Genomic DNA, 19909 nt, shown 5'->3' with positions numbered 1-19909 from the left:
CCTTGTAACGGCCTTAAAACGCGAACCCATTCCCGATTTATATTGGTCGACATAGCGTCGCGCGACGAGTTTTCTCTTACTTATGGCAAAGAATAGACTTTCGGTAGACCGTACTATCGACTCCTTCATATATTGGCGGAAGCGTTTTCTGTCACGTTGAGCCCCGATTGAGCTGGCGGCCATGCACAAGACCAGAAATCCGCAGCGTATGCGATACACGAAGAGTCCCTAATGAAATTAGACATCCCGGTCCTTCGTACAAGGCTGTTGCAAGGCGGAGCACAAGAATTCCTTTTTTTAACATGCTCCCTTTTTCGTTCAAGCGACTTCACGCACCAAGGCCGACAGTCCCTGCCACCGTTTCCACACGGCCGCCACCGCTGCCGTCCCCGCTCCTCTGGCTGTCCGTTCAACCGCGGGATGGCGAGCGGCGCGCTGGAGTTGCGGATACAATAGCTGTTGAGCGGAGATGTTTCAGACTCCCGATTCAAATCTTCCGAACTCACACGAACTATCCTTGAAAACCCTAATCGAACCAGCGCAGGCAGGGTAACGAACGGCCAGAACACTGAATACGCGGGATGGAGGGAGGAAGAGAGGAAAGCGGAAAGCGGAGGGGGGGGCTGCGTCAGGCTCGCGATTGTCGCTGTCAGGCCCATTGGAAAGCCAGCTCTTTGCATATTTTACTTTTTACTCAAACGTAGTCTTCCAACCTGACGCAACGCATCGTGTCGGTAGTCTTTCGCTACCACGGAGGAGTCAACAGCTGAACCTTGAGGGTCTTAGAGAGCGCGTGATGGAAGTACAATTGTTTGCGCCGCGGTGTTTTTTATAAGGTGAATAACTTTCTGTAAGATGTCAATATCTGTTAAAATGGCATCGATTTGTTAGCCGATACTTTGCTTTTGACAGATTATATTCATCCTTATATGCTTCTAAGCATTTTTTTTAACGAATCTTTGGGCCTATACGTGGTATTATAGCTTGAGTAGGCGAACTAATATTGCCCAGAAAAGGGTTTGTCTAGCACAATTGAGTCGAGAACTTCTATTAAAGATTAACACCATGCCCTTTATTTTGCAAGAAAATCATATATATTAATTTTGTAGCTGTAACTTTTTTGTTTAATGATCTTAAGGAAAAAAAAAACATTTAGATGTTCTAAACTAATATTATTTTCTATTCAGGGTTTATCTTGTTTCTTACTAAACATTTAAAAAATCCTTACTTTCGTGTTTGTTAGGCAAAGGACCTCTGCATCTGAAAAACGAATACTAAACAAAAGGCATAATGATGCTGTCCAAGATTGAACCTCATATTATAACTTTTATTCTTCCCACCCGTGTGTTCGCGGAGTTGTTCGATTCTGTACGGTCCCCCGGCTCGGAAGGATTCTTTCTCATTTTTGTTCAGGAAGCCCCGCCGTACGTGCCTTCTGCCCGGTTGGGGATATCCGGGTAATTGCTCCTTGGTCCGCTGTCTCTTGTTCTAGATCTTCAGATAAGTCCCTCGCGGTTTCGGGGGATCTGACTGATGGTGCCTCTGGGTTTCGGGACGCTGCTGTTTTGTCAGTACACCCTCTAGTTTGCTTTTTTTCTTTTCCAAACTTTATTTTTTATTCTTATTTTTTGTGTTTCTTTCAGTACTACTTTTCATGGTTTGCTGGCTCATTTTGTCTGTATATATGGTTTAGCTGAAAACTTCCTCCATTTGTTGCATCCGTTTTAAATGTACTTCGTGAATGGCTCTTAAATTTACGCTTTTGCTAGTCTCATAGAATTCGGTTAGTTACATAAACGGCGATTTTTTTTTTTGTTATGACACGTAAATGTGGATTTGGTAAATCACTGTTTTAAAAGGCGTGAGAGCCAAGCGATGTGAAGTCAAGACAGCATGTTAATACTTTATAAATTTCGCCAGTACATGGGCATGATTACTCAAGCAAAGTTCCCGCCATTTTGAGCTGTAGCTACTAAAGCGACCTCATGTGTGTTAGTTGGTGATGAACCTGCCGGTGAGTGGTCAAAAATAAACTTCCAAGCAAGTATTTCTTTTTTTAATATGCGAAAATATATTTTTTTTTGTCCCGCAATATTCTGACTTGGCTACCGTACGTTGGGTATGTTTTGTCACTTCGTATCTAATTGATAGAAAGCGGATAATGCTGACATACAAGCGTATTACACTCATAAACTTGTGAAAATTATTATTTCAAAACAGAAAAATCACTTAAAAGAGTATTTCTCAAAACTTCAAAAAATCACTTAAAAGAGTATTTCTCAAAACTTCAAAAAATCATCTCCATCAAAATATTTCTCTATCTTTGAATCTAAATAAAGATATAAGGCCATTTACAAAGAGCTGCAACTAAAAACAAGACAAAATACCTCAATTCGAGTTACGTTCAGGTAGTTGCACTTTTAAACAATACAATACCGTTAAAAAGTGCCGTGTTGTCCCACAATAAATATTTCTAGAATAATCGCGAAACATGAAGGAATAATTAAATTTGCTCATTGTTTCATAGATAAAACTGCGTTTGTTCTTTGACGTAATATCAAAATATTCAATGAGCAGGTGTCATCCTTTTTCATCCGTGTTTCTTTCACGTTATTGACGTCACCAGTTTAGTGCTTGCTTAGCTGAAGCAGAACCTTGCGATTTGAACAGAGCGTGAACTACAACACTGAGAAAGGCCATATTTCTTCAAATTGAAATGATAAAGATATTTCTGAGTAATCTGACTGGGATGGGAAGTGTTTTCTTGCGAAAAGGGCCATCTGAACGTAAACAAACCTACAGATTGTAAATAAAAAAAATAATTAAACCTATACAGACGAAAGCAAAATAATTGTATACGGCTCCAGACTAACAACTCTGTTTTCTCTATCCGTTTCTGCTACGGTGAACCCACGATGTCTAAAACGGTTTCTGTTCTTCCTTCTTCCCGATTCTCCCCAAGGGTTTACCCCCGAAGGAATATTATATTTTATATTTTTTTCTCGCAGCGTGACGGGAAGTTGCGCTAAAGCAGTTGTCGCCCATCTCTTCAATGGCAAGCGCCTCGAGGATTTCACATGTACGGTGTATCTTGTTCCTTGCTAGGACGTTCACGTCGAAGACCTTCGCAGAACATTGGCGTGCGCCACAAAGGAGTAGGTTTCTAACCATTTCCGTAAGATACACGTACCAACAATCTCCGCTTCGGCCCGTTGCAGTCTTTTCTGCCATTATTTTCTACGTATATATCCACGAAATATATATTAAATGGAAATGAAGGCAATTTATGATATTTTCTTGGTGATGGAACTGGGTCCCAGGCACGACTCAGGCCACGTTGCCCAAACTTCAGCCGAAACCGGCGCTTGTGTGCCGCGCAAAGCAGTTAAACAGTAGTGGTAATAATCGTACCGGGATCGACTCGGGTGACGCCCCGAGGGTTGAGGGAGAAGCCAGGAGAAGCGGAGCTTACGTGATCGTTTCGGGGCCAAGAAGCACGACGTCACAAGAGACGCGTTAGCGATTGATCGAAACGAAAGACGTGCCCTCGGTCACGTTTCGGTTAGCGATTTTTAGCAATATTGTTCTTATTTCCGCTTGAACAACCATGAAAAGTATAAACGGGACCGGAAATGATTACTAAACAGTAAATAAAACGGCATCATTGTTTTTATCTTTGCTACGCTTGACGAGAAATGGGCAACGAGCAACTTTGGTTACACAAAATAAAATATAAAAAAAAGAACACCCGGGAGACGTGTGGTTTTGGTTTCAGATGTGGGTGGCGTATTTACTTTGGAAACACGGTACTTGAAGGATGCTGCAAAATGGTAGTCATGCCAAATTTGTGCGCTGTAGATGGCTGTTCTAACGGCCGACTGAAGACAAGTATTCATTCGGGCGACGCTAGTTTTTACGTGTGGGGTGCCGTTCTTGTTATTTGACGACGAAAAGTGAGGACGTCCGACTTTGGTGGAAACCAAAAATGGTGCTGTTTATTTTCTCCTTCTTGGGAAGCGTCCCCGCGGAGGAAACGGTTCCCTGCCGCTTTCCCCTCGGCATCTCCACCGCGTCCCTGTCCTTCGCCAATGCTCCGCTCTCGTCTCGCCCGCGCGAATGTTGCTCACTGCTTTCCTGCTCGAGATAGTTCAGTTTCGGTTCCTTCGGCTCTTTCGTAGGCACAGAAATATGCGTCACAAATGCCTACAAAAGATCAGGCAGCGTGCTAGGTTCCCAGGAAGCCTAAAAACGCCATTTTAAAAAATAAAAATAAAATCGTCTTCAATGACTTTTAGACAATTTTTATTTCCGCGGCAACATATTTTATATAATGTTCCTGCTTAGACGGACGCCCTGGCCTGCTCCCTGGCGCGCTGGCAACTCACGAAACAATTTCTGCGGTATAAACATTTTATAATGTCAAATCTAATGACATTGATCTAGAGAAATTTAAAATATATCCTTGCAACTCGTCTCGTCTCCTTTAGAGTCAAAAAATATACAAAACGTTTTTGTAATTCTGTGGGGCTTACACGCTGCAATCCTGGTATTTTTCTCTGAAAATTCTGATTAGAAAGGCGAGCACAATCGCAGTAGAGCTTCCAACTGTCCGCTTTTATTTTTAAATGAAAATAATATAATAGAAGTGTTGAGTGTTGTAGCGTTTTTTATGTTGTGTATTACCTTTTTTACGATTTGTTCTATGTATTTTTGGCCCTTGTGCAGCAATGCCAACTGGGCGGTATCAACATGAAATAGCCAGAAAACAAGGAAAATTAAAGAAACTGAAAATGTGACATTGAAAGTCTAAACTAGATATAAATTCAACTGGTTACATCTTGATTCACAAAGGTGAAAAGTAGGGTCTTTATATACTAAAATCTAGAGCAAACCATTATCTGAAATCAGGAAGAGAAATTTCTCCTCGCCCATAGCCTTAAGCCTCTCAAAAGTTATTTTTCCCATCGCTTCAATTGGATCGGGCGCGGCAGGTGACAATTATCTTCCCATGATACCGTGCGATAGGGTGGTCTTCTATAAACCAACGCCATCTTTGTGCGAGGCTTGGCGGTGGCTCCGTTGCTTATGCCCTAGCCGTAGGTCTTTTTTTAGAGTACAGCTCTGAGGCGCGCGTTTCCTGCTTGAGCGGCGTCACCGCCGCATTATGAAACGTTTCCCATATGACGTGAAGCGTGACGTCACGTCTTGCTTTACGAGGGAGGAGGAGGAGGAGGTAGGAAATGTTTTCGCTAAATTTAGCGGAAGAAATGTCCGCTCAATTTAGCGGAAACATTTGTAAGCAAAAGTTAGCGGAGAAAATTCGCCGCTAAATTTAGTGAAAGAATTTCCCCGCTAAAATTAGCGCGAAAATTTCCCGCTTAATTCAGCGGCTATATTTTTTTCAGCGAATTTTAGAGGGTACGACGATTTAACTAAAAAAGTTGCAAACTCTTTTTTTTTTTTTTATTACGATTTCGGCGGCAACGCGATGCTATCATGATGAGCTGTGTATTGCACAAACGACGGTGCGGAAGGGACGAAGCTTTTTACTACCTCGCCGGGAAAAGAAAAGCTTCAGCGACGAACACAATGGCTCCACCGGATCTGTCGGAAAAGTTTTGACTGCCTCCAAGGGAGAATTGGCGAGGTAAGTTATTGTAAACTCTGGATTGTATTAACTGTATCTTTTGGTATCGCCGATGAAGATCGTCTAATACGATCATGAGACGCGAGCAGTCTGATATATGACGACATCCTAAATAAAATTAGGTTGTTTTATTCTGCTTGGCAATTTTTGCGTAGCAGGTTGTAAATGGTGAGGAAGGCGTGGTAGTTATTGGCTACGGACGTCTTTGTAGTTGGACAGGATTGTTTCTTGAAATGCGACTAGTTCAGATCATGTAAAATGTGCAGTAGTTTGTCTCGTAGCAATACACATTTTGTTTTCGTCATCTTTGTATGTGATTTGTACTGTGTATATAATTTACGACCATTTATTCACAATTTAAAAAAAATGGACTTCTTCTTTGAAGGCTTTGCTGAAGGATCTCCCACTCTTCTTTGAAACTCACGCAGTAAGGTACGCCCGCGGCTGTGCGGAAAGTCTTACACGCTCTGCAAATAAACTAAAGGGCGTACCTTGCGGGTGAGAACGTGAAAATGATATCTAGAGATACAGTAAGAATGAAAAGGGCCTCGCAGATAAATGGGATAAATGAGGAGCGCGCTAACAAGGCAACCAAGCAAGCGCTAATTTTTTTTTTTTTTTTACTGATTTGAAAAGAAAAAAAATGAGTGTATTTGATGGGTGCGACATGCGCATGGCGCGTAGATAGCAGATGTCGCATATTTCTCTGTGTGAATGTGCACAGTTGCTGGTAGTATTCGGCATTTATAAAATGTGTACGAAATAGACCATGCTGCTGGTTTCTGAAAACGATCGGTAACCCACAAAATTGCCGAAAATCCTGGTTTTGCACACGTTGTTGTGTATTTTATTTGCCTAACTCGAGTGATACCGAGTCTGCAAATGCACTTCGTTTAAGATACTAGATTGGCTTAGTAGAGCGTACGCTAACGAATGCGAGCCTCGCGGGCCCGTGCACAATCCATGCTCAAAGCGACGGTACGAACTCGGAACCAAGTCATTGCCTACGAAACTCTATTTACACGCGGGGAGAGGTGCATCCTACCGTGCGCCAGGGCTCAGCTCTTGTCGGAACAAAAGAGTTAACGCAATATAATTTTGCATTGCATGCCGATGTGCCAAAATACTTAAGGCTACATTGGCATATATATATATATATATATATATATATATATATATATATATATATATATATATATATATATATGTATATATATATATATTTTTTTTTTATTTTTTTTATTTTGTGCGCTCAGCTGAATTGGAGAAAGCATTTCTTTACACCCGAGTGAATCCAACTCTGCTTGCGTTATTGTATGTGTACAATATAGGATGCAAAGTAAACGAAAATTAGCCTCTTTTTATTGCTTTTGTAAACTACAGGGTGCCTGAATAAATATTTTGTATTTTTGTCCTCAACATAAAAAAGTAATTTTCGAACGTTCTCCGTCAACTGTGCTAGTATCCGCACTTATAAGTTACCTGAGTTTCTTCGTTTCCCGTTATCTGGCTGAGAAGGCATAGGGAGTGTTTCTTAATTTTCTCAATGTAAGTAACGGGCGAAAAAGCCCATAAATGTATGAAAATATACGGTTTCGGCTACTTGGACCGGGACTGAATTTATCATAAAAATTGTTTTGAGCATCGCTTGAGACTTTTGAACGTAATAGTAGAAGCCCTTATACCTTGGCATCTGGTTCGCACCACCAGAGCCGCGTTTGTGCGGAAATAGGGGGGTTCGGCGATGCCTAGTTTTGCCTTGCGTTAATGAAAATGGTAACCTTTGTTAGCACATTGTTTTGTCGTTGTGCTTTTTTTATAGTTAGTTAGAAATGCTTACAAGTAAAGACGAATGACGGAATATATCAATGAACCCTAGAATTACTCAAATCAACTTGAACGCTCGAGTAATAGCATTAACTGATCTGAAAGCCTTCAAGGGAAAAATTATTTCTTTTGAAGAGTGGGAAGGACTGTTCATCATAAAGGCAACAATCATTTTTACCGCAATATTTACATATCTAAAGTGTGTTTCTTCAGAACTTTATGATACGGCCTGATCAGGAAGAGGTGTGATATAAGCTGAAAACAAGCATAAAATAAAAGTTTGAAGAAATAGTCAGTAAAAACAACAGCCAATGGACTATAGCCTAAACCTAAACACTACAAGAAGTGTGCATAGGTATGTATCAACCACATTATCGACGACGCCATTTTTTAAACGCTACATGTTTTTTTCCTCAAAACAAGATCTGTTATGGCCGAAACTACAGGGTATTGCAAAAAAAAATGTACAGTTTTTTTTTTGTTTTTTTTTCGCAGGAAACATCAACTACGCATCACCAAACGCTCATTTTCTGTTCAAAGGTAGCGCTACAGGTCGAAATCAAAAGCTAAAGTTTCAGCCCAAAACAATACCTTATTCAAAATTTATAACTGATTTTCTGAACATTTGAATGAGAAAATGACGGCCAACGGAGCTGTCGAATGCATGAAGCCCTATGGTGCCAGAAACAGAGACGGCCGAATATGGGCCCTATTTTTCCAATGCAATGTTCATGAAATCACTTGTAGCTTTTGAATAAGACATAAAATGCCATTAAGACTCTGCTTCGTCTGTGTTTTTTCCCCGTCTTAGGGTATACAAATATGCCGTTTCGTGATCCGCTCTCCTGCCATATCTTGCTTCTGATATTTCCCGATAAGCAGATTATGTACGTTACTGACGCCAACGTGAATCCGACCACATTTGTTTGCCATATTTTTCCCGGCCACACTGCCACATCATGAGAAATATTGTGGTGCTGTTACGAATGTCTTCTCCTAAAGTAGGAGATGAGTCTTTCGAATTACGGTCACATCTCAAGAGCCGGTAATCATTGCTATTACACTTTAAGTAAGATATAGAACAAGATTGACTGTGGTAATTATCATCCTTAGACCCGTAAGAGGAAAGAGTCACCAAGCTCTCACTTTTAATACCAACTGAGCCTGCACAGTGTGGGCAAAGAAGCTTGGTGGAGCCTGAGGCGATGAAATATCGAAATACTTTACTAGGAGAACACATTATACATTTTTTTGTTTTTTGTTTGCATTTGACTGTGCAAAATTCTTTCTGAGCGGCGCATCTCACTGTCCACACTGTTGCACTTTCACGTTGATTTGAGAGAGGGAGTGCCCTCTGACGCACCAATATCGCGTATTCGCCAAGACAGCCGCCTCCGCAGTCTCCAGAAGTTTCCACAAAGCTAGATGGCGGCAACCACCGCTTCAATTTCAAGGGGGAATACACCTAAAATGCGTGCGTTCATCCGTGCTATCTATGCAAAAGCTGTCGGCGACAAGGTCATTAGACTCTCGCGAGGTAAGCTGTATTCGATAAGAGGGCATTTTACCTCTCCGTTAGCCGCAGGAGAAGTAACAGAAGAAAAACTGCTCCTTGCAATCTTAGCGTTGGTCTGCCGAAGTACAGTATTCTCAGTAAAAGAAACGACACAAGACGCAGCACCTTTTAGCACCCTTTTTCGATCGCTCAGTTGTTTTAAAATGCCACAAATGCGCCATTCTTATCATGAAATAAGAGAGCCGTACTGGGGAGTTGGTATACTTTTTTTAAGAAACGATCTTACAAGCCGGTCAACACGGCACGCGCTTTGTCCCATCAATGCGTCTGACTCCTCGCGTTCATCACTGAGAGCGTCAACGCTCCGATGAACCTCCTTCGGCGTTTAGCACACGAAGTACTCTTCTATGCCTTCACTCCGAGATACGCGTTAAATTTATAGTCGTCGTTTTGTGTGTTGAGGCACTTGCTGTGGAAGCGGCATTTAAAATGGCCGCTAAACGCGAGGACATTTCACTGTCCGCACGGAGGAACAGATCACTTTTTTCACGTGTTTTTACTCCCTGCTATAATGATAAAAAATGTTATGGCGATAACTGTAAGAAGGAAGCGCAAAGTGGGTCAGCGATTAATATTGATGGAGCAGGGTATAATCTCAAAACTAACATTTTGTGCGTGAATAAAAGGAGCCAGCTTCACTTATGTTTTCTTCATGTGAACAGAGACCAGTACATCAAGCAATGCTGAGGCCACCATATTTTGCTTTCTTCACAAAGTTCGTTCCTTAATGTTGGCGCAATTCAAGCGCTTTCCTGTGTAAAAACAAAAGAAGAGAAAACTGCATCCGAAAATGTGGCGAACGCTAACGTCTTACTCGTGTCCGGTGCTCGTTCGAATGCGTGACCAAAATTATGCGACTTCGGATAGTTGACGCTAAGCTACTGGAGGGCGGGAGCTTTCGAAAAGGGTTCATTAATTGGGCTAAATAGTTTTCTACTTTGTCGTGTGCTCTGACGTGACGGAGCGCCTGGCAGCCGACTGCCAATTGTCCCAAGTATTTCGACATTCCGAGCACTGCACGACGGCCTTCTCTGAGCGAAAATGCCGGAAGGAGGACGTCGTTTCCGCGACAACCGGCAAGCTGAAGTTGCGTGCCACAGCTAATTGAATTCCGAGATGTTACCGGCCAACGTGATAGACACTATCGGCATCCCAGTATAGGGTTGCGATCCTTCCGAAATCGACTGGTGAAAAATTTGACCTCGGGTAATCAAGCGGGCTGTTGTGTAGGAGACTACACGATGGTAATTATGATCATGATTCGAGTATTTGAAATTTTGGTGACTATAATATGTTTAGTTGTTTGCCCGATTGTTTCCCAAAGTAGCGATGCTTACTACGTAAGAAATACCGGAGTTTCAAAACACGGTATTTTTTATGTGGAATTGCGTGTGTTCGAATGACGTCTGGTGTTGACGACATGCCATGAGCTACCGCACACGATGTTTTTTGACTCAGTCTATTCACTCTCGGTGTGGTTGCAATGTAGAAAAAAAAGGACAACGAAGCTCTTTTTTTAAGAAGGTACAACGGTCCTATGCCAGGATATTCAGGGTACCAAATTGAGCGCGTTATCTGTGTTTCTCATGAAATTAATTATGCATGCGTCGATTTGATTTATGAATCAAAAATAGAGCATTATGTTTTTGTTTACAGCTTCGACATAGCCTAATGTTAATCTGAAATTGGCGCAGTGATTATTTTCAGGTTTTTAAAACGCGAAGGTAGTTGTTCTAGCGTAAGATCTATGCCGTTTGCTTTAACGATGCTAGATAGCAATTTTGACAGCATTAACTTTCTAATTTTGTTTGAATATATGATATTACCATGTTTCTGAACTAACTTATACTGATCTACAATTATATTATAAAAACATATTCTATTTGATGACTTCTTTTGAATAAAACAGCCAAAAGAAGTTATAAAAAAAAAAAAAAAAAAACGATGCAGGATATGTGACAAGGACAAGAGCTCGACTCTCCACTGGGCATTCGTTCGAAAAACGAGCGACCAAATCTCATATATCCGCGCTGTTATTGCCTTTGTATCAACAATCCAAATGTTCCGTTGTATTAGTTTAATGTAACGAACTAAGACGTAGGTATTTTTTTTTCAATAAACAATTTGTTTTAACAAATGTTAATGTATGTAACCAGAAAGTTATTATTGACGTGATGTAACTCACCTAAACATGTTTACCTTCTTAGATGAATTACATTTTTTTTCTGAATGACTCGCTGATCACGGTTAAAGTTTGTATCGTTGATTGACCATTCAAATCTGCGGGTTTTAGATTGCGTCCTCAGATCAAAGTTTTTCGCTCACTTATTTTTTCTTTCACGTACACACCTCAGTAGTGGAATGTACAAATCGCGTTTGCAGCTCTACAGCACATATTTCGCCTGCGGGAATTTTAAGGTTGTTGAATCCGTAACCGTAGAAGGGTATGCACTTGGGCTAGTTGGTTATTTAGTGCACAGGATAAAAGCGCTGAACGACGACGGACATGTTCAAGAACGATGCTCCGTAGTGTCCTCCTATAAATTATTCATCTTCTAGTGGCGCTTTTATCCTCTAGCATAACTCTGTACCGTTCAGGCAACTGATTTAGCTATAGTACAGTACGTGTGCACTAAACAAGTACTGCATGATTTTTTTTGTTTTTGTTTTTTTTTGTTCTAGCAAATGTTACTTAGTGCTTTATGCTTCTTATGAGGCTTAGGCACTAATTCACTTAAAACAGTATCGGATATCTACGGTAAAGGATATGCGAAATTCGAGGAGCAGTTTTAACTAACATTATTTGAAGGGCGAGATCAGAGTTTTACTTATGATATATATGTGTTCAGTACAATTATTTCAATTTATGGGTGTCTTTAATATTGTTTCTATTTGGTGCTTCAGTAGTGAAATATTGTATATACATAAAAAGTTTGTTTGGCTCAGATAAGATCATACAGGAGCATAAAACACCCTAATAATACCATATAAGAAAAATATAAAATTATATAACAAGTTAAAAGGAACTTCTTATCAATGTCTTATAACTTCGTATATATTCTTGTGTGGTTCTTATATGTCATTTTATTATTTTTATAATACCCGTTGTTTGGACCGGGAAATTTTTTATACGAATAAGATTATTTACTTGGATAATTCTATAATAGAACATTCTTGCTCGAAGGGGAATTAGTGATACACAAAAGGCATGTAAACATTTAAGACAGATCATAAACTACAACGCACATGGTGCATGTTAAGCCCGAAAACGTTTTTGTCAGACAGATAAAAATCCTCGTAAAACGAGTTTTGCAAGAAGAAAAAAAAAACATAACACATCCTTCGCTTTGATAATATTGAAATATTAGAATAAACGTCCCCTGTTAGAGTTAGTATAGACAGTTCGGTCGACCATTCGACCTTTTTTTTTTTGGTAACTGTAAGCTAGAACTGCAATGTAACCTAGAACTGCAATGCACACTCTGGTGGTGAGTGCTTCTTACTCACTAGGATCCCCATGCCCTCAAAGAGCCGTAAGCAGACCTCCACGTGTGAGTATTTCTCATTTTCGGCTTCAAGTTTTGTCCATGCGGCTCGCAAAATTGGGGTATCCTGCGGACTGAATATTCGCGAACATTAGTTTTTGCTTAAATACTTCACACAATCTAGCGACGTTTGAAAACAAATCGAAAACGTCGCACAATCGTGGCAAAGGCTGCAGTAACACACAATACTATGCAACGCTGAGCTACGTGATAATGCAGCGCCGCCCTTTTCACCGCAATGGCAACTCGGGGAACAATGTCCGATTCAGAAAGTTCACCGATGATGTAAATTACCGAAAAAAGAAAATAGCCGGTTCGCTCAGCAAGGGCGTCAAAAGCCCGGAGCTCGCTCGCTTAATATCAACTAGCACAATGGCACAATGTTTGATCACGCGATCTGACCCGGCGGAATCACTCGGATGCAATCGAGCAATATTTAGAGCACATCAAGCGAGACGTAGGCAACTGACGATGTGTGAAAATGCGTTAACAAAGCGATAGTGCAGAATGCATTCTTGGTAGGACACCAGCCAAAAGCCAGCGCGGGTTTCATCTATGACACACGGCTTGTGTGAGAGTTGTGCAGGCATCCCGTTACTGGTAATTAGGGAACCGACCCGGCGTAAGCGTTTGACTGCAATTCGTGTTCAGTTAGTGTGGACACGACTTCCAGTTGAATGCTGACACAGCCTTCATCTGACTGTTCTCCGTAACACGAGTGCAAAACCAGAAAGCGGTCAGGCGCCAGCCATATAACTGTTTTTTTCTTCTTAACAATTAAATGCAAGACAACGATGCTAAATATGATTTACATATTGTTCGACGTTTTGTACTGTACCACTTGTATTTAGAAAGCTAAATGTAGAATAAAAAATAAAGCAACTATGCGCGTTGCAGCGATACCCACCGTTTCTACTCTGAGTTTGCGTCAGGTTTTCGGCACAAAGAAAGGAACCACCTCATTGATATGAAAACGTCACGCCAAAGTATAATTTCGAACATGTGAAATAGGGGGTGCTTTAATAAGCTAAAGTCCCTGAACGAGAAAAAGGAACGACAACTGAGACTTTTCGGCCCTGTCAGAAACGCCCCGTCCGGAAGTCCAACGTGGTCAAATGCTCCTAAAACGCATATACAAAAAAAAAAGAAAGAAAAAATATATATATATATTTATATATTTATATATATATATATATATATATATATATATATATATATATATATATATATATATATATATATATATATATATATATATATATATATATATATATATAAATTTTTTTTTTTTTTTTTTTTTTTTATAGTACATGCCACTGGCAAGCGGGCGTGTTCCTCCTGACATAACTGAATCAAACCCGGCCAGGTCGTTGTAGCTTTTTTGAACAAGATTATATTGCGGTGTGGTGGAAACTGAAAAAGAAATGGCGCTCGCAACAAAACAGACAAAAACCCGACAAACGATAAATTCTAGCATTTCTTTCTTTCTTTTCTTTTTCTGTGATGCGGCAGATGTGATTTCTTTGTAGTGGCCTCACCGCTCATGGACGCGTGAGCAAAAATACGCAAAGGAAAATAAAACGACCGATCTCGCTACGCGTTCCGCGCATGCGTGACGCACCGTACTTGTAGTTTAAAGGAGGCAGATGGCTAGTGCACGAGACTGCGCGTGTCTACTCGGGCTCTGCTTGAACAGACCGGCAGCAAAGTTGCCGCGCGTGCAGAAATGCGACAGTTCCCAGGATGCATGCCGGCAGTGGTGGCACAACGATTCTGGCAGGTAAGGTCGGTATATTAGAGGAAAGCCACTGTCTTCCCAAACTATATGAATTTTAAGGCGTCACTTATTGATGAATAGAAGTAGCTACGTCGTAATAAAATAAACTAACCAACAGCATTAAGTAAGGTTCATTACGAATCCAAATGCTATACTGTAGTGGGAAGTCGATATGTTTTGGCCAGAAGTACTACACTAAAAGGTAGCGACTAGTCTCGATCGTTCAGATAATGCGATAGAACGCAAATGTTGTGCAGGAACATTGCGCGCGTAATGATTTGCTATGCTTCGCCATGCGGAGCTTTCGGTGGTTTCGAAAATGTTACACGTATGCACTCTCACTTGCTCTTTACATTTATGAGAATAAATGAGACATGCTGAAATTTATTCAGGCGGAATATACGTGATGAATATACTTGATGAGAATTTTCCATTAGTTCTGGATTCAGGGGGTACGTGTAGCGCGTTGAGAGTTTCCTGCTTTGGGATTTGCAAGGTACCTCGGAAGGGGCTTCTGAGGAACTCTCACCACGAGATCAGCGTGGTTGTGTTCCGTCCTACGAGGTTCAACGTCAACTACGTAAGCTAAGCACGTGTGTCTTGTGCAACCCCCCCCCCTTAGGTTCAGCACCGGTGACATGTAATGGGGGAAGCGCCCCCTTAAACGGTGTTGCATTCGCTTCGCGGTACGTGATTTGTTACTTCACGCTTGGCTTTATAGTTATAGTGGTGGTATAACATCAGGTCGCGCCTGCTTCGTCGAATGACACAGTCGTCACGCTGCGGGCGGCGACGTCAGGAATGTCCTATGACGTCAAATTGCGAGGGGAGAAAGTCGTTTGCGGTTTCAACGCAATCTAATGGCTGCTTTGCAAAATTGCAACTTGAACAACGGTTGCGCTCTCTTTTTCTCCGTTATAATTAGGGTTCTGTACGTCTCTTAAAGGGACTCTGACAGGGCATTTATGCTCGCCGAGGTTTTTAGTTTTACGTGACATATGAGAGCTCAACTACCCAGAACAGAATTGGCGGCTCGAAATTCGGTTTCTTTCCGCCCGAAAACCGCCGATCAAGAACTGGCCGGTTCGAGTCTCGCTCACTCTCTTTTCCGCGGTCACGGGCCGTTTTCTAAGGTATCGATGCGACCACCAAATTTAATCAAAGTCGTGGGTCACTGAAGGCACACACTCAATATTAAAAATAGAAAAAAAATATGAAACCCATTTTTTGTGGCTTCTAAAAAGCTGCAAATACGTTGATTGAAAAAAAAGTTTCACAAACAACCGGAAGCATTCTGTGCGTGCGTCGTTTCGCGTATCGTGGGACTCGCAGGGACGGCGATGGCAGCGGACGACGGGCGTGGGACCTCTATTTCGGAACTGTCGTTCGCGGTACTGGCGAATTCTGTCTACCTTTAAAAGGGAAATTTGGAACTGATCAAAAGAATTGGTATTCATCCCGTACGACACGCCCGGCCACCAAGCCGATTTGCACGAAGACGTCGCCGAGCCGTCGCTACCTTCTCGTGGCTGAAGATATCGCTCGCGCAAACGTCAAGCACGACGTGTCTACTTCGAGTTGAATATGCACGCGTACGATTTCTTTACAAGGTGAGAATGTCGCCAATGCGCGGTGCATCCCGACTTCGACCCGGGAGTGCTTTTGCTAGAGGAAAATCGGCAGCAAACTTTCCAACTTACAGTTTATTGGCTGATTATTACTAAGGAAAAAGATCTCTTAGTTTCGATATGCCCCAGTAGCTTAATGGGAAAGACGTCCGCTTCACACGCCGTAGGACCGGGTTCGATCCCCCGTGGAACTTTTTTTATTTTTTTTCATGTTTTTCGATGTCTACATTTTTTTCTTTTTCTTACAATTCTCACTGAAGAAACAAAAAAAAAAAAAAGAAACAATTGTTGTGGACGACACGTCGCTGAATTAAATGGTATGGGATTTCCTTTTTGACACCTGCGAACTCAATGTAATCACTTTCCACAAAATGCAAGGAGCATATAAATCAGGTAGCGTCCGCTTTCCGAGGTGCCCGTAAATGGTCTACAGGAATTGCAGCCAGCCATTGGTCGCGATCCCGTTGATCTTTCGGAAACTCTGTCGCACAATGCCACTTCTGTTTCGGACGCAGGACATGTGAGCCAGCTCTTCACGCAACATCTTGGGTGTATTCTTTTCGAAGCCGATCAAAATTCACCACGGGCACTCACTACTCGTCTCCAACTCCTCAATGTACAAAACAACTCATCTTGGAGTACAGAACAACGAGCGGAACATACATAACTGCAAAAGAATCCCACGGCGAACAGTTCCCGTACGCCGCATGTCGTCTGCTACCGGGAAGGAGAAAAAAAAACAAAAAAAACACACGGTCGGGTGTAGCCACGTGACTTCCGCCACTCGCTCTCTTCTCTCAACTTCTCCGACCTCCGTCGGGTTTCGGTTTCGGTTTCGCGCAGTTGCGTCTTTTGGCTTTATTAAAAAAATACGCTACTCTGTTGCAAAATATAAATTGGGTAGTCCTCCGACACCATAATGAAGCGCCTGGCAAAAAATTAAAAAAAATTTTGGGGGGTGTCAGTGTCCCTTTAAATACCGGTAAACCCCGAATATTAACGCCCGAGTCGGTTTTATAAGCTCTGGGAAAACGGATAAAGCCCGAATGAGAGCTGTCCACAAAAGAGAAAACCCTGAACATTTCAGAGGGAAAACGGTTTTGTCTACTACTTTATTTTCTGTTGACCAAGAAAACATCTCTAAATAAACCGTCCGCGAGGCATCGTCTTGCTTCAGAACAATATATCATATTTTTATTCTCCTTCATATTTGTACGCAGGCGTTTCCCAAGTGCTAGGGTCACGCGCATGTTCCTTGGAGGTCGAGGAATTGCATGCCAGTGTACCATTTGCTACAACATAGTCTCCGATAAGCCACTTTTACTATTTTTGTTCGACGCAATTTATGGATGCCGAAAAGCCCCGAAATGGTGGCAAGAAATAAGCCCAAAGGAGACACTCTCGAATTTGAACAAAAAATAAATTTCCAAGACGCAGAACCATATATATATTCCGCACTGATACATTGCGAGATCACTTTGTGAGCTACGCTTCGTTTTTCGGGCCCGAGCTGGTTTGGCCGATGGTCGCCTGCTACCGACGGCTTTGGTGAGCGATACTCAGCCAAGCACCTCCTGTTCTACCTCGCCTCTTCCTCAAAGCGCCGATCCAAGTTCTTAGGCAGAGGACTCCGGGGTCCGGGTTTAAATTTCAAAAGCCCCGCTAGTTAAACAAGGGTAATTATAATTCAGTATGAGTGATTAAAATTAAGTCTACCGTCAAGATCAAGGTGCCGTGTTAGCAGGTGCATTGCGTACTACAGACTACGTATGCTTTGTGTTGCCTGGGCATGCATGTAATGCGTTCCCGTTAGCACAGAGAGCGTAAAGGCTCATACACGCAACAGCGTTTTCTTATGTTTTCTTACGTTACGTTAGGAGTCACCGGCAAATGCATGCTCCATATCAAACACGAATGTCGAGGTGATTCTCGGCGTAAGTAGGCGTGAGCTCAAGTAACATAACCGAACGAAAGGAAACGGTACACTGTGGACAGGCTTTAACACTTTTAGCATAAAATGCATTCCCTTAAACACAATCTGTACTCAAAATCTGCAAGAAAATTTTATGGAGTACACGTAAAGACCAAATTACGGCGACGAATCGAGAGATTCCAACAAACTACGATTCTCAAAATACGATTAACTTTGAAAAAACAAAATAGCTAAGGAATGCCAAGCATTTGAAACGCTTAGCTCCTTGTTCTTCCGCAAATGGGATTGATTTATTCTAGGCATACCCTTAGCTTGGTTCTTTCGACGCTCTAATCAATCTAGTGCATCTACTTCCCCCAATAATATTTTGGATTGCCTAAAGTTTCAGCTCGGGAATTAATTGTTGAAAATATGTGTAAAAATAAAAAAATAAAAAACTTCCTCTCTTGTGGCACTGAACCTTGCATTCAACATGCTTCCGGCATGCTGAACATTACTGCGCACTGTTTTTTTAGGAGTGAACACGCTTTCAACCTCTGCATTTTTTTAGATTTCTACGTAGATTTCTGTGATTGGCTCTCTCAGGTGATTCTCGTGAAAGGAGACGCACGAGATCCTTTAAAGTCGATTGTTCGCCGTGAGGGGCTGTCTCCGTGCATTACAAGAAAGTGATATCAAACTGTTTTCTTTTTTTCTTTTTTTAATATCGTTTTTTTTTTAGTAACAACACAAACATTATTAAGTTGATTTTCTATGTTGACTCCGGATCGGCCCTATGAGATAGATGCTGAAACGTTCTCTCCTAAAACAATATGTCTTTATCTGTGCCCCACAGGGCACAAAGTTTGACAGCAGCTGTATTGTACGAAGTGTACTTCCAGCGAATGATGGGACACGGAGGAGCTTTAGATTCTTTAAAGAAATGAAGATAAAAACAAAGTGCGTCGGTCTTCTTGTTTACTGACTTTTTTCGCTAATCACATTTACGTTAAAGTTTGGTTTTTATTTGTTGGTTCTTTTTTTTTTTTTCTTACTTCACCACAGTGAGGCTTTCAAAATGTGATCTGCTAGAGAAAGCAGTGCCGCTTTAACGATAACCACCAAGGGCTTCAGAGGCAGCTGAAGCACCCAAAACACAGGTTAGGTGTCGCGTTTATTTGTATTTGTTCAGACGAATTATATTATGGCGATGCAATTGGGAAGAATTTAGCTTGAAGCGCTTTAATTTCGCGAAATAGAGAAAGATCAGTTTGTCATTGTACAAACTGATCTCCAACCCGTGATCAGCTAAATGCGTCGTGACGTCATCATTGGCCCCTTCAAGTAAGTCGAAAGCCGAGCAATTACCATAACACACCGCCGACGCCGTCAATCTCGCGAGCATTCCTTCACCTTTCAGCTTCTCACGTGGCCGTGTTGCGTGATTCGTTGTTCGGTTTTTATCTCATTGGCTTCGGAGCTGCAATAAATGCCTCAGACTACGTACGATCACAGCTTAAGCAACGCGGGGCGTAGCTTAACATAACCACGACCGTTCCTTAATTTTTCCTTCGTCGCTTTTCATATAGCCCAACGCCACAATCTCGGAGACAGCGTAGCTTAACATAACCACGACCGTTCCTTAATTTTTCCTTCGTCGCTTTTCATATAGCCCAACGCCAAAATCTCGGAGACAGCGTAGTGATAATGGCATACACGAAAATCCCAACTTATTGCATATTGCTATGTTATGACATTAAAATGAAGGAAAAAATTGATAGCGACCTTTACGTTCAAACTTTTCTAATGCTTAACATGTATTGAAGGGAATTTGTAAAATGATTGGTGTGTCTCGTAAGGTATATATTCCCGCTTAATTTAACGGCAGAACCGAGCTGACGTATAGGGTACAAGCAGTTTATATTCCCAACGTGCATAGGTTAGGTCACGTGACATCAAGTGACGTTACAAAACGCCACTTTTTCTGCTAAATTTAG

The 19909-nt window shown here is 41.7% G+C and overlaps 1 protein-coding gene across 1 annotated transcript in view; it reads right to left on the bottom strand.

Moving 5' to 3' along the window:
- The window catches only part of LOC8043935 (Down syndrome cell adhesion molecule-like protein Dscam2), a 288829-nt gene that overhangs the window by 81500 nt on the left and 187420 nt on the right, over nt 1-19909 (bottom strand). The window lies entirely within an intron of this gene.

This window comes from Ixodes scapularis, unplaced genomic scaffold (assembly GCF_016920785.2).
Source record: "Ixodes scapularis isolate PalLabHiFi unplaced genomic scaffold, ASM1692078v2 ptg001568l_1__unscaffolded, whole genome shotgun sequence".
Lineage (NCBI taxonomy): Eukaryota > Metazoa > Arthropoda > Arachnida > Ixodida > Ixodidae > Ixodes > Ixodes scapularis.
The sequence above is the reverse complement of the archived record's forward strand: the minus strand, read 5'-3'. Positions and strand labels throughout refer to the sequence as shown.